This window comes from Rousettus aegyptiacus, unplaced genomic scaffold (genome assembly GCF_014176215.1).
Source record: "Rousettus aegyptiacus isolate mRouAeg1 unplaced genomic scaffold, mRouAeg1.p scaffold_m13_p_3, whole genome shotgun sequence".
In the NCBI taxonomy this organism is placed as follows: Eukaryota; Metazoa; Chordata; class Mammalia; order Chiroptera; family Pteropodidae; genus Rousettus; species Rousettus aegyptiacus.
Window position 1 is genome coordinate 11,333,412 of NW_023416306.1, and position 22,293 is coordinate 11,355,704.

The window sequence follows — 22,293 nt, forward strand, 5'->3', positions numbered from 1 at the left end:
AGCGTGAAGAGTGCCTTACAGTTTATAAAACACTTTCGAATGCTTTCTCTCATGTGGTCCTTGCTGTAGCTCTGTGAAGCCGGATGATATAATTATTCTATTTCACTGATGAGGAGGCTAAGGCCCAGAAAGATACATACATTACTTGCCCAGTTTCTCACAGATCATTAAGTGGCAGAGCCAGAGTCAAGACCTAGGCCCCGTCTCTTCGAAGGAAACTCACTGGCCTTGAGGGCCTGACGTCCAAGGACAGAGACTTTGCCTATGAATTTTAGACTCACGTTTTCAAGTTTAAAATTTTGATTGGCCGAGGTGATAATTTTTTCCTTTTTTAGATGAGATTCTTGCACTGAATAAATCAATTTAGGGAGAAATGATGTCTTTTAATCGTGAGTCTTCCCATCCTTCATCTTTTAAGCCACCAAGGAAAATCTGATGTTTTTCTTTACAGAGACCCTTTGCATTTTTTGCCGAGTTTATTCCTTTATGAATTGCTTTGGCAGCTAATTGGAATAACATCTTTGGTTCTGTTATGCTTTTTTTCCTAATTGATTTATATTGCATTATTTTTATTTCCAGTTAGTAACTTGATACTTAGTTGAACATTCCTGTTGACTGCAAGATCTTTCAGTTAATTCTCTTTAGTTTTCAAGATAGAATTATACCATCCGCAAATATTTTTTTAAAAACCAAAACCTGCTCTCTTGATCCCACCATAAACGCTCTACCACATGACACTGCATTTTTTCCACTGCTCTGCATTTTCCAGATGACTAAATGGCTCCTTTAAGTGCCAAAATATTTAGAAATATAACAGCCTGAGCTGAAAATCTTTTTCAAATGCATCACAATGGGTAGCAAAAAATGGGTAGATGTGTTTTGCCTGCACAACACATCTCTCCCTCTTTCTTTTGGTAAAAACTCCTCTCTTCTTTGGGAAAGTTGCCCCTCCCAATGCCACGAGGCCCTGGCCAGAATGCCCATCACTTGATCCCATACACATACCCCTACATGGGCCCTGACTCTACCACAGGCTGCCCCAAAGACTCTTCCAAGAATTTGTCTTGAAAGAAGGGATGTTTGCCCAGAAGGATGTCGTCGGAGTGGAGTTATCTAGAACAGGGGTCCCAATTCCCGGGCTGTGGACCAGAGCTAGTCTGTGGCCTGTTAGGAATAGGGCTGCTCAGCAGAAGGTGAGTGGTGGGCCAGCAGGTGAGCTTCATCTGTATTTGCAGCCGCTCCCCAGCGCTAGCATCACCGCTTCAGCTCCACCTCAGATCATCAGGCATTAGGTTCTCACAGGAGCATCATCAATCCCTGGTGCCAAAAAGGTTGGGGACCGCTGATCTTGAAGGCAGGCTCTAAGAAGGTATCCATTAGTTTTGGCCTGGGCTTGCCCTATTCTGTGTCTTCCAAAGCTTTTGATTCCAGGAGCTACCCAGTATCCTTCCAATACATTCTCTGTTTGCTTCTCTTATAAATGATCCAGATATCAGTGTCCAAGCGCTGGCTGCAAACAATAGACCTTGTTATCAATTGAACTGTGTCCCTCTCAAAAGGATATGTTGAAGTCCTAACCCCTGATACCTCCAAATGTGGCCTTATTTGGAAACGGGCTCTTTACAGAGGTAATAAAGTTAAAATAAGTCATCTGAGTGCATCTTAATCCAATATGACTGGTGTCCTTAAAAGGAGGAAATCTTGACAAAGAGACAGACACATAAAAGGAAAGACAATGTAGAGACACACAGGGAGATTATGTCAAGACGGTGAGTGAATAAGCCCAGAAACTCCTGGAAGTGGCTAGAAGCTGGGAAAGAGACATGGAGCACAGTTCCTTTACTAGCACCCTGAGAGGGACGTGGCCCTGCCGACATTGTGATTTCAGAGTCGTGGCCTCCAGAATGTGCGACGACAAATTTCTGTTGTTTTAAGCCACAAAGTTTGTGGTATTTTTGTTATGGCAGTCCTAGAAAACTAACACGGACCCTCAAGGAAATGTGGACTATCTGAAATAATGTATGGCAGAGATTGCTAGGTGTTCACCAAAACCTTTCTCCCTTTTATTTTTGCCTATGAGTAGACTTGCAGCCAGGGACATGGCTGCCCCATCAGATGACCTTTGTGGTTAAGGTGGCCATGTGTCTGAAGTGTCCCCAGGGGAATGGAAGTAGAAATAACACATGCGCCATTTCTGAGTCTGAGTTCTAAGATATACAGATATGCTCTCTTCTCCTTTCTCACCAGCTAGGGCCCAGATGCAAAGACAACACAGCTTTATCTATGCAAAAGAAAACCCTGCCAATGACACGGAAGAATGAAAGACAAAGGAGCAAAGCTGCCCTGTTCCCCAGGCCACTTACTTCAGGGGAAAACAGGCCACTCTAGTTTGTCTTTTTATTAGGAGCTTTTTTTCCCCCTCTCTAACTGATCCATAATGATAATAACTCTCTTACTGGATCCATAAAGAGCAAGGCCCCGAGAATCCTGATCATACTCCAGAATGGGGACTAGCAGCCCAGAGAACACAGTGGCTAAGTAAGTCATCTCTTTCGTTGGGACCTTTTACAAGCTGAAGTCAAAACTGTCAGCCACCTAAAAGGGGGGTGAGAGATACTGACACCAGAGGGTGGCTGCTTCCGAAACACTGCGATCTTAAGTTGGAAGACTGACAGGCCAGAATCTTGAGATGTTTGCTACAGGCAGACTGAAATTCAGGGCTTTTTCTGCGCCTGAGCGCTGAGGCCATGGGTTTAAGATTGCTGGAAGCCAAACTCTGATTCAGAGTTGCTGGATTTGTGTTAGATGACTACATGATTTTGCCAGGTTTCTTTTATGAAAAGATGGAGTTGTCTGGAGGTTTCAGAGTACTTGAAGAATGCCTATTCCATTAATTGCCTTCAATCTATAGTCTTTCCTCTGCACCTCCCTCTCCCGGAGAATGAAGATAACACTTTCCCTTGTACTCAACCCCTTCCTGCATTTTGCTCAGGGGCTAGGTAACTAGCTCTATCTGGAGCAGGTAAATTGTTCTCACAGAGATATTTTACACGTACTTTTTATTTGCTTTCCCTGTCCATTTTGTCTCTGCCAGTACCACAGCCCGTGTCTTTATGAAAAGCTTTTACCCAGTCATGGTATGTTATACAGCATTGACTCCTATTAAGGAATTCACTTTACAGCAAAAGTAGCAATGGCCTAATGCTCACAGGACTCACTGTCCACCTAATGGGCCCCACTGGTGATCCAGAAGCAGCTGGCCTTACAAAACAGCAGGATGGCCTGTGGAGGCTCACAGCGCCCACTGGGACGTAACTGTTGGCTCTCCTCAGGGAGTGATCCATGCTCTGAGTCAGGAGCCCATACTGGAGGCTGTTCCCTGTGTCTCTCTTTCCAGGACACAGAAGTGGGGCAGGCACTGCAAATAGTTTCCCAGTAGCCTTTCCTACCTAAGAAGTAGAATTTATAGCTGGGTGCATGGGCACCCAGAGTCGAGACGACATTTTCCAGCCTTCTTGGTCCCTCTGCCAAAGATCTGGATGGAGCATTTCCATCCTGACTTTCTAGCTCTCAGTTGAACTGACTAGAGGTTGGATACCCACTTAAGTTGCTGGGTTTGGGTAATCATTTTCCTCTTCTTCTTCTCCTCCTTCTTCTCCTTTCTTTCTTCAAAATAATATCTTAAATGAATTACAGCTTCAAAAAAATTTTTCTAATCAGCTTCTTCAATTGAGACATTTGGTTCTGGGCTGGCTGGACCTCTGCTACCTTCGCCCAGTTATGGTTTGAAATGTAGGAGTCCTTGGTAAATAATGTCAACCTACGACTCTCCCGAATTATCTTGAGGATTCAAAAGAAAAAAATATGCCCCGTCTTCTGCTCACCTCCCAGTTATGTTTTCCATAGACAGAATGTAATTACACTGATGAAATACGTTTTCGCCTTCACGCGGCTCTGCAGCTTTGCAGAGTGTTTTCACATCTAGCGCTCCTCAGCTCTTCTGAACGCCGTGACCTAAAGGAAAGAGCACAGGCACGGAGATCAGGGAATGCTGGACGGGGTCCCTGCTGTGTGACGCTTTGGCTCTGAGCTGCCAGTCAACCATGTATTAAAGGAGGAAAACAGGAACACTCACCCTTTGCTCTTAGCATTAGGACGATGATTACTCTCCGCATAGTAGATGCTCATGAAGTCTGTTGAGTGATGCTACAAAGTTGGCAGGGGAGGGATTCGGAGCCCTGGTTTATAAGTGAGGAAAATGAAGTTCATGAGAATAAGGACAAGAGTTGTCCAAGATCACGGAGCTGGATTAGGATCTTCGAAAGCCAAATCCATTGTTTTTTCTATCACCTTAATCCACTAAATAATAAAATTTTCTCAGATTTTTATAATAATAACAATAGTACTGTTGGTAAAGGTAGCTTTCATTTATTGAGCACTTAACACATGCCAGACACTAGACTAAGCAGTTTGTATGAATGAATCCTTTTGTAGATGGAAAAGTCTGGGATTCAACAAAGTGAAGTAATTTGCCCAAAAACACACACGAAGGCAGAATCTGCTTGAGTCTTGAATGAAAACTTGGTTCTTCCTCACTCCAAAAACTATGCTTTTATCCCCCACATTACAACTTCCTCCGTAAATGAAATATCCTTGGAACGTGTTGCTGTCTATGTTCAAAGTTACCATCCAAATGTTTGCATCTTATTTGGGCAAGCTACAGCTTCAGCTGGCTTGGAGATCATCCACACGTGCTGATAAGGTCCTTTTTGCACTATAGGAATGGCTGGTCTATCAGTTTAGCCTCTTTCCCAAGAATTTGGAATCAAAGTCCTGAGCTTAATCGAGATCTCCGAATGTAGTGAGGAACCACACCATTTCACTTCTCGAAGCCTCCTCTTTTCTCATTTTTTAAAATAAAGGTACATGGTGAATCTGGAACATCTTGTGCCAGAAAGCAAAGAAGTACTCAAAGTCACTGGAGACACACCAAGGCACACAGGAGCTAGATCAAAGCAGCTCCCACTGGCCAAATGTGGGACAATTTAAACATCAAATGAGTAATGATAATAAAGAGTTGCTATACATTGAATAAAAAAAGAATCCATAAATGAGTGCATAGTGACACTCAACCTCCCCACCCCCAAAAAGCAAAAGAATGGAGAGAACTCTGCTATAAAGAAGACTGTCAACTCAATAAATGTAAAAGAAATTTAAAAATCACCATTTTGTAACCTCCATAATAATAACTGATTCATTATCAATTCGTTATCAATGGATGCTTAAACTATTGGGTGAAAAGTTGTTGGGAAACAGAATATTTGTATAGTCTTAGAGTGGCTCCCAAGAAACTGCTTATGACTCATAAAGAAAAAAAGGTACCTTCACAATAGACATCTGATGGACACCATCTTAACCTAGGTGTGTAAGAAAAACTCAGTTCAGTCCTGCGTGTCTCCTTCATTACTCACAAAGGACACTGCACTTCTAACACTTCTAGTCACCACATGTGTAGAGTTCTCTGCGACACTGGCTGGGTGTCTACAATTTAACTCAGTTCTAACACTATCTACCTGGAGATAGTGTCAGATCCCACAGGTTAAGGGCTCAGTCTCACAATACTGTCTCTACCCCACTTCAGATGCCAATCGCAAGCAGTCAGTTCCCAGGTTACCCACAACTTCTGTCCAACTTGGCTACAAATTGGAGTTTCCTGAGACCCCTCCTCAGGTTCAGTTAATTTGCTACAGTGGCTCATAGGACTCAAGGAAACATGTTTACCAGTATATCAAAGGATATGATAAAGGACAGACATGAAGAGATACACAGAGCGAGGTCTGAGAGGGTCCTGAGCACAGGAGCTTCTGTCCCCGTGAACTTGGGCTATGTCGCCCTCCGTGTGTGGATCAGTTCACCAGCCCAGAAGCTCTCTGAATCCCATACTTATGGGATTTTATGGAGGCTTCATCATGTAGGCAGGATTAATCAGTAACTCCATTTTCAGCCCTTCTTCGTTCTCAAGCGAATAGGGAGAATGCTAAATAATCCAAGCTTTTAATCACGGCTTGGTCCTTCCAGTGACCAGCCTACATTCTGGAGCCACCCAGGAGCCCACCTAAAGTTGTCTCATTAGAACAAAAAGCACTCTCATCACCCAGAAAACTACAAGGGTTCTGAGAGCCCTGTCAGGGTCACACCAAATATTAGAACAGGAGATGCTCCCAGTGTCCTTATCACTTAGGAATTCACAAGGGCTTCAGGAGCTCTGTGCCAGGAACTAGGGGGCAGAGACCAATATATCTATCTCATATAAGTGATCGAATCTAGCATTGCCAATAGTATGACGAGCTGACAACATATGCTTTCTGACATGATACACTAAGAAGACATGGCATCATCTGAATAGCATTTTTGCCCCAAAATGTATAACCTGATTGAATAATAAGGAGGTATTTGACAAACTCATATTGTGGGACATTTTAGGAAACAACTGGCCTGGACTCTTAAAAAATGCCAATGTCATAAAAGATACACACACACACACAAAAATGGGGGGAAACTGTTCCGGGTTAATGGAAACTAAAGAGACATGACAATTAAAAGTTTTCTATACTGTTGATGAAAACTTAAAAGCTATAAAAAATATAATTGGGCCAATTGAAGAAGTCCAAACGGGGACTGTGTTTTTTTAGGTATTATTGTACAACCTTATATTTATTAAAACAATGACATCATGATTGTCTAGAGAAGCATTCTAGGAAATATGTGCTAAAGACCTCAGGGATGAAGAGTCATCATATCAGCAACTTTCAAATAATTCAGGGGGGGGGAAGTATGGGTGTATGTGTACATACATGTACACGGAGATGAAGCAGCTGTGGCGAAATTATCAAATCTAGTTGAAGGGTATATAGGTGTTTATTGTACTGTTCTTTCAAGTTTTTCTTTATCTGCATTTCTTCAACATATAAAGCTGAGGAGAAAATGGAGGCAAAATAATAACACTCTCCAAAAAGCAATTTAAGGAGAATATTGTGTCTGGCACACAGTAGATGCTCAATAAAACACAGCTAGTATTGGGAGATAATAGTTACCTAAGATCAAATGACTAAATCTTTGCAAAATATCATTTATTATTCATTCAACAAACATATAATCAGTAGCACATCAGCAGCTCTGTGCCAGAGCTGGGGACAGAGGAAGGAGAAAGACATATTATCTTCTTATAGGGAGCTCTTAAGATAGTGGAAGAAGACATTTGAGCCAATGATTACAACATAGATAAACACCAAAGGAGGAAGAACAAGACTTGGCAAAGGAGAGTGGCTGATTGGATCAGGTTAAGATGAAGAACTTGGCGCCAGTTGTCTCCTTCCTAGCTGCAGTGGACAGTAGCCAGCAGGTTGCACCTGAATTTCTGGGTACATCAACAAAATCTCAGCTGGACCAGGTCACCTCGGAAGTACTGAGTTCTGGGCTCCAGAACGTCTGGACTAAAACCGGGATGGACTCCTGCCTGGGATGCCAGAACCAGAATTCCCGAGCTGCAAAGGCCCCACCCAGGCTCCAGCCACACTGGTCCTCCTTTGGTTTCTTCAGGTGCTCAGGCCGTGCCAGGAAAGGCTTCCCTCAACTCTGGCCAATGCAATTCCCCCATCCTTCAGCTCCCTTCCTCAGAGGCCTTTCCTGAACGTTCCCAAAGTTCCTGCTACACTCTGGGTTTCCTTTCCTCATAGCTCTCTTTCAGTTGTAAATCATTCATTTCTGCCAAATTATCTGCTCTTTGTCTAATGTCTTCATGAGACTAAACTGCAGGAAGGCAGAGACCGACTTTCATATTCACGCTGGTCTCCTCAGCACCTGCATGGCACCCAACATGCATAGACACGAAATTAACATTGTTGAATGAACTGGAGAGTCCAGGAAATCTCTGTGGGTTCTCAGAGAAAGAAATGGAGAAAAGACAAAACAAACAGACAAACATTTTTTTGATGATCTAATAGTGATTCTGCGCTAAGCAATGCACATTCATCATCTTGATTCCTCAAAACCATGAGCCATGGGTATCACTAGCCCCATTTTACAAATGCAAAGATAAGGATTTGAGCCATCATTTATCTTGTCGAAGGACTAGTGAATGCCAGCAGTGCTAGCTTTCAAATCCTGGGTGGTTAGCTTCGAAGCACCAGCTCTTTGACTGACGCTCCCCCCAGCCCCTCTGAGTCCCCTTCACACCTGCACCCATCTCTGGTGCTTTTCCACACAGATTTTGACTGTATCGCTAGAAATCATAAAGATCATGATGAGAGCCGTAACAATTGCGCTTACAATGATGAAAAATGCCTTTGAACAAACTACATTCAAGGACATTATCTTTTTTAATCCTATAATTGGTCCAACAGTAGGTGAATGCTTAAGTAATTTCTGATATGTGTTTGTTTTTTTAAAAGAGTGGAATCTTATGTAAATTCTCCTTTTGTCTTTCAAACTCATTTGTAGTGGTTTATTGTTGTTTTTGTTTTTTGTTTTTTGTTTGCCGTGTACATATTTTAGTCAAATTGTCAAATTTGTTAAACTTTCATGATTTGGTTTTCATACCAGAGAACAAATTTACATATTCCATTTATTTACTTCACATTAAAAATTTTTTTATATTTAAGTGCTTGGTCCATTGGTGATGAGGCAGGAATTTTTTTTTTTTCAAATGGCCTAGTTAATTATATCATCTTCATAGTCTAATCCGAAGAAGAGCTTTCTTCTGATGGGTTCTCATCACTCCCACTGACATTCAGATTAAAAGCAACGCTGGTGGCTCGGAGACCCAAGTGAAGGCTCTATTTACTTCAGAGAGAAGTCAGAGAATCCTGAGGAAAGTCCCAGATCTGTCCCTAACTCACAGGATGGCCCTGGGCAGGTCTCTTCCCCGCTGGGCACTTCCTCTGAGTTTATGGCTCTATCCTGGGGGACAAAAGGTAAACTGATCTCTGAGACTGGCAACTATCTTTCTAAAAGGGTCCTTGAAGAATTCTTGTGATTTAAAAAAATGTAAATTAACATAACACCTTAAAATCTTTTTTTCACCTATCAGACTGGCAAACATTGAAAAGATTGATATTACTCACTGTTGGCAAAGATACAAGGAAATAAACTTTCCTAAGTTGGCTGCTGATGGGAGTGTAAATTATTTTACTTTTTGAAGGGCAATTTGGTTACATCTACAAAAATTGCACATATTTTTGGACCTAGCTATTCCCTTCGAGGAATTCTGAGAAGTGGAGAATGACATATTCACTGAAAAGTTCATCACAGAAAAAAAAACTGGAAACAATCCAATGCCCAACAATTGAAAGATGGATAAATAAATGATATAATGCAGTAGTTAGGTATTCGAATTCTGGCTTCCCCATTTCTTAGCTATGTGACTTTGGGTAAGTTACGTAACCTCTCTGTACCTTCATCAGTAAAAATAGAATGATAATATAATCTGCCCCACAGCCTTGTTGTGAGTATTAAATAATATAACATCCAACAATTACAACAGTACTTGGCACACAGTAAGCAACCCCAAAGTATTAGCCACAATATATGTTCAGGTGAAAAATTGTGTAAGTTTAATGACTGTGCTTTCAATGAGTTGTTGGGTGTTATCTTTGAGGGTTACTCAATTCTACAGGGGCCTAAGTCTTTCATTGTCTTTGACTATCACAACCTTGGAAATTATAGAAAAGTAATAATAATGCAAATTATTCTTGCCCATAGACATGCAAATTGATTTTGTCCTGTAATGTGCAATTTTAGAGATGATTTCGAAAATCAGTTTATTGCACTAAAGATAATAACCAACTTTACATCTATCAGAAAATTTGTTTCTGCATTCCTGGTTGTGTGTGTGTGTGTTAATCAGAGTCTCCTTTGAACTGGTTTTACTATATTACTGGTTCTTTCATTAATTACTGAGTTAAATAAAATCTTTGACAAGGGTTCATTTTACATTTTCGTGAGTCACAATTTTACCTTTTAAAAAATTATAACAATATTTCTAGTATGATCCTATCTTCATTATAGAGATATGTCTTTATATTTCTTAGAGAAAAGCCTAGATAGATGAAGCCAAAAACGTTGATGTAGCATCACTCAGGCAGGTGTGGGTAGTAATATTTCAGCTGACTTTCACTCTCTTCTTCAAACATTTCCATACTGTTCAAACATTTTTGTGCTCAACACCTGTTTAATAGAAATTTTAAAAAATCATTTTTAAAAGACAAAGCAAAAAACTCTTCTGCTAGAACCAGTCATTTGGGATGGGAGGAGAGTGTTAAGAGGGATCAAGCGTAAGCAGCTGCCTTACTGAAGGCACTTTGTGGTTGGTTGGTTGTTTATGTGAGAAGATGAGTTGGGAGGTGGAAGGCCAGCTTAAATCCCAGCAGACCTACTTTTCCTGACGTAGGGCACTCAAGCATAGAATAATCAGAAGCGGCATCAAAGTCCTGGGGGTGATCAAGTCTGAGGGTTGGACCTCAGTTCTGGCTCTTTCAGCCTCTTTTATCTTGAGGCAGTCAAATTAATTCGGCCTCAAGCCACAGCCCACAGAATGCCAGCTCTGAGAAAGACCGATCCTTTCTTTCCACTGGTGGGAAAACAGAAGCTGGGAGAGGGGTAGGAACCTACAGAGGTCACACAGCAAATTAGGGGGCACCCTAGCACTGGAACCCCGGTATCCACAGGCCCAGCTCCATGTGTTCTGACCTCATTGTATCGGGCAGACTGTGAAGGGCCCCAAATTCTAAGCCAAGGAGATTGGCCCACAAAAAATGGGCAAGTTTGAATGGAATATGCCAGGGCCAAGGTGAGAGCTTTGCTTTAGGGAGTTTTCGCTCAGAGCAGAGAGAAGAATACCGGCTCTGGACTGGGCTGGAAAAGGTGGCTACCCTTAAGACCTACTACTCTACCAGGCCTTTCATACACTGTGTTGGAAAAGCTCCAGCCATTTGTTTTGTTTGAGGAAAAACAGTGGCATGGGACTTTTGTTATGCAAAGAGAAATTGGAATTCCCCCTTGAAATGGAGAAATTTAGGACAATAAAGCCGCCTAAAGGAAAGGCTACACTCCCCTGCGGGTCTGGAGTATTATGATGCTGACTGGCTTTTCTTGGGGCCGGGCTGGAGCTGAACTGGGAAAATGATCTCTTCTTGGGGTCCCTGCCAGGAGCCGAGGAGAGAGGAGGCCCCTCGAGACTGAAGAGGCCAGGCCAACCAATGGATTCTGGCATCCTCTCTTAAGTTCCTTCTTATTACTATTCTCCAGCCTCGAGGCCCCACATCTCACAATTTTCGCCATTTTAATGAACTAACCACACTACAGTTCACTTAATATTTTTCTGTAAATCTACTCACTTTTAATAACTTAAATATATTTGAAAAGAGCATTTATATGGCCACCTCAATGGGAAATCAACATTATTTCCATAAAAATAAATACAAGGAAAATTAAACAAAGTCACTCATTCTAGCTAGATAATGTTGCCTGCTCTCTGTTAGAAAGAGAGACTGGTACATGTTAGAGAACTTTTGAAAGGACATCAGACACAAACCGAGGCTTTCCTCAATTTAATCAGAAGGCATGGACCGTAACTGAAAATACAATAACTCTCACTGTGAGGTTCAGTTGCTCAATGCCTTTGTGTGAAATAGCTTAAATGAGCTCTGGTTCCACCATGGATATTTGCCAAAGTTCAGAAAATGCTTTGGGCCCTGCTCTCCTACCCATTAGCTGAGTGACCTTAGGAAAGTTCTTCAATGTCTCTGAACCTCTGAGTCTTTACCTGCCAAAGGAATATGTTGACAGAATCTAGCCCGTAGGTTACTCTGTGAGGAAGTAATGATGAAGATGATGAGGATGCTATCAGGAAGGCTTTGGTAAAATTCCTGAAGCTGAACCTTCTGGTTGGTATTAGGTGTGCTTTGAGGAACTGCATTCAGTCTGGGTCTTTGCTTGAGTAAAGAGGAGCAGAATGCAGAGGCAGATAGATCAGCAGGAGAGCTAGCGGCCTGGGCACATACATGTTCACTTCCATTTGGATGGATTTGTGGAAAATGGATTCTCAGAAATAGTGGGGAAGTGAGTCTCCAGCGAGGTAACATCGCTCATTCCTCCCAAGGTGCAGACTCTGTAACAACAGTCCAGAGGAGAAAAGAAGCAAGGTCTCAACTACTGCAGCAGCAATGGAGGAGTAGGAGAGAGGAGAAAAGCTTTGTTTTTAAAAACGGTCATTCTTTATCTCATAAGAGGAGATAAAGTAATATTTATCATTACATGTTGTATTTTATATCACTACCATGAGCCAGGTCCTCTGCTGAAGCTGTGCTATTTAACCTGCCCATGTGCTATGTAAAAAACAACCCACTCTATAGAAGACAACAAGGAGGCTCAGAAAGGTTACATGACCTGATTATAAGAACTAACATCTATTTCTTGCCTACTAGGTACCAGTCGCTGAGCTGAACACTCTATGAGCTTGTCAAACGCTCACAACACCCTCTGAGGTAAGTACTGGATTATCCCCAATTAGCTCTCCCTCCCCTACTGAGATGAGGAAACTGAGGCATGAGAGGTCAAGTAACTTGCTCAAATTAGTCACCGCTGAAGTTAGCTGATGAACGTAGCAGTCTCTGTTGCTGTCTGGATCCAAAGTCCTTGCTCTAAAAGATGGTGCATGCTTGTTGATTAAAGGGCTTTTTATCTTTTCATTCATTCCTCTGCTAATGAATGCCCTTAGGTTGTAGTGCAGCAGAGGGAGCACGGGCTCAAGTGCTCAGAGACTTAGTCTTTGATCTCGCCTGGGCTTCAGTGATCCCATCTGTGAAATGTGGGGACTCCACTGGTCAATCCTGAAGGTTCCTTCTTGCACCAATAGTCTATAATTCTGTCATTCCCTGGCTTTGAGAAGAAGTTACAAATTATTAATTAATATAGCAGCTCAGAATGCTAACTCTTTTTCTAATATCTCAACAAATGACAGAGTCAGGATTTTAATCCAAGTCCTCCTGACTCCAAAAGCTTCTTCCCTTCCTCCTTGGAAAAAGAGAGAAACTTAAAAAATGACTGAGGAGGAAATACCGCTGCAGAACCAGATCTGCTTGAGTAACGTAAGATGAACCGTTGACTAAGGGCCAGTTCTGGCTATGGAGCGGGCTTGGTGTGGGCCTGTTACACCCTCTTGTGGAGCACGTCCGAAATGCTCTGCCCTGCCAGCATTTTCATTTTGATACTAGACTAGAGGAGGGATTGTGCGGAGCAGGAAGTAGTTTTCTCATTAGGTTTGAAAACCAGTGACCCCGGCTATTGTCCTAACATGGATACTGCTTGAAGGCATCAGTCACTTTTAGTGAAGCCCGGCTTCCCTGTGTTCATTTTTTTTGATGAAATGTGGGTTTTTTGGTATTGGTTTTTACATCTTGTATATACTTGTACCAGGTATAAAGCAGTGAACCCAACAGAAATGGCATCTTTCCTCCTTAGCTCAGGGTGAGGGAAGTCAGACATTAAACCTGAAAAACCCAGAATAAATATATAGGCAGGAAAGAATTCCTTCATTCCACCTTTGCGCTTAGCTTTCTCTCTGACACTTGGAGGGGAAAAGGACCTTTGGCAATACCAAAGAATGAGAGACAAAGACTTTTAAGTATAATAATTCTGTAAAATTAAGTCTATCTGCTCTGAAAAGTTTCATTTGCACAGATACTGTGCTCTGGGGATTCTAAAACAATTAAATCCTCATCTGTACTGAGGCAACACAAGGAAAGGGACGGCCTCTGAGGGGGGCAGAGTTTTGCCATCCCTAAATATGTCTTTTTGAGGATATCATTTTAAGCTGGTTATTTTTAAGAAATGAAAGACACAGGAAAAAACCTGTTTGACCTTCCCCTAACAGCCTAAAAGGATTTAGAGAGGGGACCTGCTCCAGGAAGGGAGCTATTGTCATAGATAACTATAGTTAAATATGAAGTAGGTGTGACAGACAGGAAAGATCCCAGCTAGGCCCCTTCCGTCTAAGTCCTCTCTGCATCCCACTGTTAAAGATGGCCCAGTAAACATTTGTGTACCAAGCATTTGTTTCTCCATTTCCATGTGAATTGCCTTCCTCCCCTTTAAAGTCCAAAACCGCACCCCCTTTTCTCCTTAGCTCAAAATGACATGTAAGCCTCAACCATAATCTTATGGAATCCCTATACATATGTACGTAATTAAATTCAGTTATCTTCTCCCGTTAACCTCATATCAATTTGATTAGACAAACCAGCAAGAACTAAGAGGGAAAGAGAGGAAATTCTCCCTTCCCCTGCATGCCTCCCACAAGGGGAGCCAGGACTATGTTCAGAATCAAACTTGAAGGCTTCAGCAGCCTCCAGGAGGGAGCTGCCATCTGGCAGAGAGAACTGAGGGGTGGAAATGAGGGGTGGGGGCTCCAGGGGAGAGGGATTTTATATACCTACCTAACCTTGACAACTATCCAAAGAGGTAAGGGCTGCCATACATACTTTATAGACGAGGCATCTATTGACCGTTCCTTGTCAGCCAATATAAGGGCTTGAGCAGAAAAACAGGGAAGAGGGCACTGAGGGGCTGCAGCAGGCAGGACTGAGAAGCCCAAGTCCAAGTGTGATCACTGGTCGGTGATGAGTGAATCTCTGAGAGGATTACTGCAAAGCGAATGCCCCGTTAACTGTGATGTGTGATCCTCTATGTCCACTTCTTTTTCCAATTCTATCCAAAGCCAGGCCCCTATCTGGGTTTTATAGTCCATAGAACCTGAGATATCTGGAGGTGACTGATACAGTGGGAGAGGAGGTAACAGACAGGAGGAGTAGCTCAGTGAGCTGCCTGACCCCTCTCCCTGGGCAGCCAGCCTCTCATGGGTGGATGTTACAGCTTTCTCAGAAGAGAACACACAACATCAAAGACCTCACAGGTTCCTTTATCCTACTAATTTTACAGGTTTTAAACAAAAGTCCCATCCATAAAATCCTTCGGAAAATAACTTTCATGTGATTTTTTTTTTTTTTTTTTTTTTTGCGTGGGAAGTACTTTGGGAAGAGATTGAGGGGGAATAGAACCTACTTGAACCTCCCTGGCAGATTCTGAGGCCTCTTGGTCTGAGGAACATTGGACTGGATCGTTCTCTGAGATCACCTAACCTGCGCATTACAGATGGGAAAAATGAGGCCCAGAGAGGGGAAGTGACCTACCTAAGGTGATACAGCTGGTTTAAGCTAAGTCAAGCCCTCATTCTCAATTCAGTGCTTTATTTACCCCACTCCCATCCCCTCCTCAATTAATGAACATTTATACCTAGAAGCATTTATTCGAAATATCAGGCCCCCCAAATGCCGTCACCTACTTACACAGTGGCTGAAGTAACTATTACGTGACCCAAATCACTCAAGGTTTGAAGACACTGTAAGACTTACTTTTTATACTTTAGCTCTTTATTTTATTTAGCACATTGTTTTGTTTTTAATTATCGGTTGCAACCCAAAAGCAGATGGCCCTGGGTTTGAGTCCTAACTCTGTCACTTTCTAGCTATCTGACCTCAAACAAGCAATTTTACCTCTTCATTCTCACATCTGTTAAATGGATTAAGTGACGTTCCCTACCTTACTGTGTAACTGTGAGAACTGAGTGAAGTGCTGAACAGGGTATTGGGTTATATGCTAATAAGCTCAGCAAATCCTTCCTGTGGGTAGAGAGAGGGCTAGGTACTCTATAAAAAGCTTTATTTTCTCTCCTGATAGTCTCATAGTAATAATAATATAACTGCCTCATGGGAGGGTGGTACTTTACAGTTTACAAACCACATCTGTATCTGTGGTCTCATCTGAATTCTTCCTGCTTCTCTGTGAGTTTCACAGAACAAGTACTGCTGTCTCCATTTCACAGGGGATAAAGCTGAGGCTCAGAGAAAGCCTGGGTCAGTCAGCTAATAAACAGCTCTCAGGGGCTGGCTGTCCCTCTGGCACCCGAGTGTGTTTGGATGGGGAGGGAGTCCACTGTGGTAGACTGGATTACTCTTCACCTATGGTCACCATCCCAGAGGAGAATTATGTGCCCCAACTTTGTCAACATGAGGTTATATGACTTGCTTTGGCCAATGAAATGTGAGCAAAAGTGATGTATGTCACTTTGGAACAGAAGCCTGAAGACCCAGCACGTTGTTCACCAGGTCTCTTTTCCTTCTGCCATGAAATCTGGCAGTTGTCCACAGAGAAAGAGTACTCCATCAGCTGGGGTGCTGGAATAAAGATGACATGCAATAGGAACGTAGTTGACCCATCATGGATATAGGGATGAGCAAGAAGTAAACCTTTGTGGTTGTAAGCCACTGAGATTTTGGAGTCGCTTGTTACACAGCAAAGCCTAACCTCTCCTCACCAATATATCTATAAAGGCAAGATCTTCTCCAGAGAACAGGGAGTAGTAATGCCAGATTCTGGATAAATACTGGCTGGTCTATAATTCTGTGTGTGTGTGTGTGTGTGTGTGTGTGTGTGTGTGTGTGTGTGTGTCTGTTTGGGATGGCACAGTGGGTTTGGGAAAGGAAAGGCCCAGCACAGTTTACCCTGGACCGTATTCCAGCCAATCTTTCAAACAAGCTAAGCCTGCAGAGGCCTGTTTCTCATTCTTCTCCTCTCTTCTCTCCCTCTCTCTGGTTGTTTATTATTCTGCAGAAACCCTCTGATATCTGTTGAATTCCATGATAGCAAATAAAGGTTTTTTTCCTTCCCAATTAACATGGAGAAAACTGTTTCAGACCTATTGATTGGCTCTAAGAAATAATAATCTCAGCTAGTTTTTCCTGAAGGCTTCTTCACTACTAGGTCCTCTGCTAAGAGCTTTTCATGCTTTACCTCATTTTTTTTTCGCAACTACCCGAAGAATTAGATACTACTATTTCCTCATTTTAGAGGCACGGAAATGAAGAATTAGAGACCTTACAGAACTTATCCAAAACCACACAGCTACTAAAAGGCGAGGCTGGGACTCAAGTCTGACTATAATGTTGGGTAATTTCTGACTTGTCAGCTTGGGTGCTTCTTGTTTTTGTGGGCTGTCCAAGTTGTTTCCTCTGCTATTTCTAAGCCTCGCTCATTGCTCACCATGTATGGAAGAGGGGAACCCATTTTTTCCTAGTTCTTGTTTCAATGGGGAAGGTTTTTTTTCTGAGCATATTCTGGGTAGAGGAACAACTGAATTTGAAAATACCTGGTCCTGCACAACTCAGCATTGTCCTTCTTCTTACTGGGTAGGAGGTGTTCCTGGGGCTCTACCCCCATACAGCAGGGTGGGTGCCTGACCTAGTCTTTGCAGCCCAGTTCTGGGATTCATTATGAGCTACTAGTCTAAAAGCCTCTTCTCCAATCTGGCTTATATCAGTAATACAAGCAATCATTTGGCCTCTCTTTGCTTTTGTTTTATTCCTCAACTTGTACAGAACTTGGGCAAGGTAAATGAAATGCTATTTACGTAAAATAGGCTCCTGAGGAAATCACCCTGGTAGAAAAGCTTCATGGTCCACTGCAGTTCCATTTCTTATCTTGGTGGCTTCAGAGTGTAACTATAGCTTCTTTAGGCCTTTGAGCTCTAATGCCTGCCCCTCTTAAGCAAACAAGGGTGGTATGGCAGAAATGGCTAGCTGTTTCTCAATATCCATTCTTTTCTTCCTCTATTAATAATAATCTCTCCCCCAGAATAAAAATTAAATTTCCCAGGCTACTTTGCAGCTAGGTGTGGCCACGACTCAATAAAATGTGAACGAAGGTGATGAGCGTAACTTTTAAAGGGAAGGTGCATACTATCCAATTATTTTTTTTTTCTGCTGGCTGGAATGGGACATGATAGTAGCAGCTGGAGTATTTTGAACCATGAAATAGAAACTATGTATTTGGATGGCAATGCACCAAGGAAGAGATTAAAAACTGCCACATTCAAGCTGCCATACCAGTTCTTGACTAACCTATCCAGACTTCTATGTGAAAGAGGAGTAAACCTCTAACTTGTGAAAGCCATTATCACTTTTGGTCTCTTAGTTACAGCATCTGAACCCATGTATCTTAACAAACTCAAGTAGGGACCAAAGAAGTTGCTTCCTGATTCGGGAGAGGGATTTGGGGCTCTGGCGGAGGTCAAAATGTGCATACAATTGTATGAGAGAATCAGTGAATGGGGAAAAATAGAGGAATTGGGCATTTGTTGAATGTTTAGACTATTCCAGGTAGTATGCCAATTCTTTCCATTGCACTTTCTCAGTTTATCTAAACAATTCTTTGGGGGTGGGGGTAGATCTATTATCCCATTATGTAGTTGAGGCTCAGAGAAGTTAAGTGATTTGACTAAGGTCACATAGCTAATAAAATGTTGTGCTAGAAGTAGAGCTAAGGTCAGTGTGCTCTCAAAACCATATTCTTTCCTCAATAGCAAACCATTCACTTATTACCCACCAAATATAATACAACAAAATAAAATCTTGCCATTATTGGGAGACAACCCTCCATGGGTCTCTTGTATTTCTGTACTCTGGCAAGCAGAGGCACTGTGATTTTCCCCAGACTATTTTTCCAAGAATGTTTGCAGAGCAAATAACCTTTGAAGATAGAGTTTCCTTCCAGAGCAAAGGACAGATGTTTACTTCCTACTATGACATCCAGACAGCCAGAAAACTCATGCAAATATGCTGATGCTCATGCTGCATGCAGTGCTATGAATAAGGAAGTTCTTTGTCTCTGACCCGGGAAGTCTCATGTCTTCTTCCCGGGGAAACTGCATTAGGCTAAGTTGATAACTTGCAACCAGGGTGAGATATGAGTTCTTAATAGCACCTGGCCTACTTGCACCATGTTGAGAGTCACCATGTTTAATACAGTTGTGTCACAGCACACATGCTTTCTATCTACATCGTTTCAACTAAATGTACAAGGTTAACAAAGCAATGAGGAAAATTTGAATACTGTTCTTCTCTTCCTCATTCTAAATAAGTGTAAGCTTCAGAGTAAGCATGTGATGAGAGTTGACTCTGTTATTTTCTTAGATCTTAGTTCTAATGTGGATTTCGTGGTATGGCCATTTTGTCACACTGAGTGTGATTTGTAGGTTCAAAGCTGTGTATTTTTTTGTGTAACATGGCCTCTAAATCTAAACCGCCCATTTCTTCTGTTGGTCAGCTAAACGGATGGCTATTAGATCCAACACCAGCGAAAACCTCAAAGACAGTAAATCAGTCACCAGTGTGGAGCTCTCCTGAGAAATTTTCAAGTACACTTTTAACCTATGTGATCTTTGTTGTTGGTGTTGTTATGGACCAACTTTAGAAGCTATGACTCCAGAGGATTACCTAGTGGGAGTACAAGGTGTATGGGTATGAGGGGGGAAGGGACTATTTTAATGGTCACAAAATTTCTTTTACCATTGAATACAGCATGTATGTATCCTTATATTTATAAACCACTTTGTTCTTAACTATCGTACATTTAAATCTAATGCTTTTTCATATCCAGAGACTAAAGAGTCCCATGCACTTGATTTTGACTTCTTGGTCAGCCTGCTAAATTTCGAAGTGTATCAACTGCCCTTTCTTTTTATTATTAAACTAGTATTTTAAATTGTTTGTCTTTACTTAACGGAATTATATATCACTGCAAGTTAATCAATTATATTCGAAAATATGTTTTTTAAATTAGGTAGCACGTGCACATGGTAATAAATTTCAGAGTAAAAATTGCATTGGTTCTGCTGTATCTTCAATATTATCTAAGGAATTGGGGCACCGATATTTTAATATCTGGTTTGGCCTGGTGACAACTCTGAAACCATTACACAAAAAGGGGTGAACATAGAAAGAGACAGAGAAAAAACTACAAGATAAGCCTCTGAACCAAAATTCTAAAACGCATTAAGAAAATTAACAAATAAAATTAACCTTGTAAAACCAAGAAGGAGTTGAATTAATTTGGTTTAAATAAACACAGTAGAGAGATCTGAAAATGACTTAAAGGTTTAGGTTTTGGAAAAAGATAAAGATAGAAAAACATCTATTTTTACGAAAGAACTTTTAAAATAAAAACAGGTAGAAACGAAACAAGAACAGGTGGCTATGACAAAGAATCAGTACCTGGAGTGGTCTCATGCATCTCTTCTAGGACTGGGTGACCCTTCATACATTTGCTGCATCTTCCAGCTGACTGCCAGCTTGAACATCTTTTTGCTGTCCTCCAATCTAGCGCTGGGAAGTTAAGGTGTGTGTGAACATGGCAGGGGCAGTTTTAGTCCCTCTCCATCTAGACCCATCCACCATGCCATCCAAAGTCCCTTGCTTTGTGTTCCCTTTCGTAGGAAGCAATGGGGCAGAGGAGATCAGTAAGCCTGCTGCCTAAACATATATAGCAGGTGGGGGTGGGATGGTTTGCCTGTCTCTTCCTCCTGTAGGCACAGCCAATGTTCACTGGTGATTCTCATGAAGGGTGAGGAAGGGATGGGTCTCTTTTCAGAACAGCGCATTTTCTCTAAATGTTGACTTCCTTCCCATCTCTTCATTCTTCCTTTCCACTATTTAGTGGTGATGGTTTGTCTATGAGGAGAGGGGTGAGAGTGGGGAATAGGTGGGGAGGAGGGGTTGGCGAAAGGGCTAGTAAAGAACAACAATGGCTCTTCAAATGCCCTGTTGGGATATAGCTGGTTTCAACCACTGGCAATTCTTTAAATGCAGAATGTGGGCCACTATGGACTTTTTGGTTCAGATTTGGGTCTGAGCAGCAGTTTCAAGACAACAGGAAAAATCTCTCAATGTCCATTTACAAAAGTATATATGTTTTTTCTCCTCCTGTTATAGTTTAACAAATGTGAGCATACTATTCAATTTTCTGCATCCTGTATTTTTCACTTGAAATATTCATGTGCTTCATTCTCTTTAATTGCTACATATATTCCACCATATATATGTACTAAAATTTATAACAGCTGTCTAGTGATAGTTTGTCTCTAGTCTTGTTATTACAAACAATGCTGCAATTAATGTTTTGTGCGTACATCTCTTTTCATATAATCAGTTCTTTAAAAAAGTTACCTAGAAACTCTGACAGAAGTTTGGCCAGAAAGACAATTATTCTTTATGCTGCAATTGGTCACACACAGTCTCTCCTAACTTTGAAAATTTTGTGACTTATCATGAGAATTGACAATTTCTACTTCGAATGAATTACTTAGCATGTGACAGACACTCTATATTCACAATGTTTCCCTTTAATGCTGCATCAAAGTGTAATGTCTTTGACAGAGACTTAAGCAACATTTAGGTATCTACATTTAAGCTGCTACAAATGCAAACAAGGGATGAAGTATGGAGGAACGCTTAGGAATGGGAGCTCTGAAGTCATATAAGCTTGAGTTCAAGTCTCAGCACTGCCACTTTTTACTTATATAATTTTAGACCTGTATGACACTCAGTTTTCTCACTGATAAAATGATGTGAATGTAGTACTGACTTCATGGGGGTGCTGTAGGAATTAAATAATAAAATATGCATGATTCTTAGGATGCTTCCTGGTACATAATAAGTGTTCAATAAGCATTAGCGATGCATGTCATTTCAGGTGACCGCTGGATATACAGAAACTTTCTGGCCAGGCCAAAAGTTCATAGCTGAACAAATAATGGCAATTGGTTCACAGCTTTCTCTATTTGTCACAGGCAAATTTCTTGACTTCGGAGATTTTAAATTGTGACCACAGAGAACTATACTTATTAAAATTAAAGAATATAGAAATAGAAGCATAGGCCTATAGGGCCGGACGTCAATATTACTTTATATTAGATTATCTTGTAATAATTATTCTCATGTATGAAAATTCTTATTTGCCAAGCATCTTGCATATGCTATCTCATTTAATTTTACAAGGACTCATATGAAATCGGTATCATCATCCTTATTTTGCAGAAGAGTCTGAGAATCTGAGAAATCAAATGACCTTCCCAATGGCAACATATAATTAGAAAGTTGCAGAGCAGGGATTTGCACCCGAGTTCTTCTGAAAATAAGATCTGTAAATTGCCATATAGTTTTCCAATAAAATCTCACTTGCCAATGGCAGAACCAGTTAACGAAAGATCTTGAATGCCAAGAACGAGCTTGAGTTTCACTTTGGGGAACTGCGGCAGAGTAGTCTATCCATTAGGCACAGTGCCTAGGGCTCATAATACTTTTAGGGGCCCACAATAATATTTTAAGTTCTTTTAAAATCAGAAGG

The 22,293-nt window shown here is 41.5% G+C and overlaps 1 long non-coding RNA gene across 1 annotated transcript; it reads right to left on the reverse strand.

Moving 5' to 3' along the window:
- Positions 1–1,706: 1,706 nt before the first annotated feature.
- On the reverse strand, positions 1,707–21,395 carry LOC118600431. Its single transcript, XR_004950091.1, has 3 exons — positions 20,163–21,395; positions 4,136–4,238; positions 1,707–4,014 (listed from the first exon to the last, which is right to left on the reverse strand). It is a non-coding gene; the product is annotated as an uncharacterized LOC118600431 (long non-coding RNA).
- Positions 21,396–22,293: the final 898 nt, after the last annotated feature.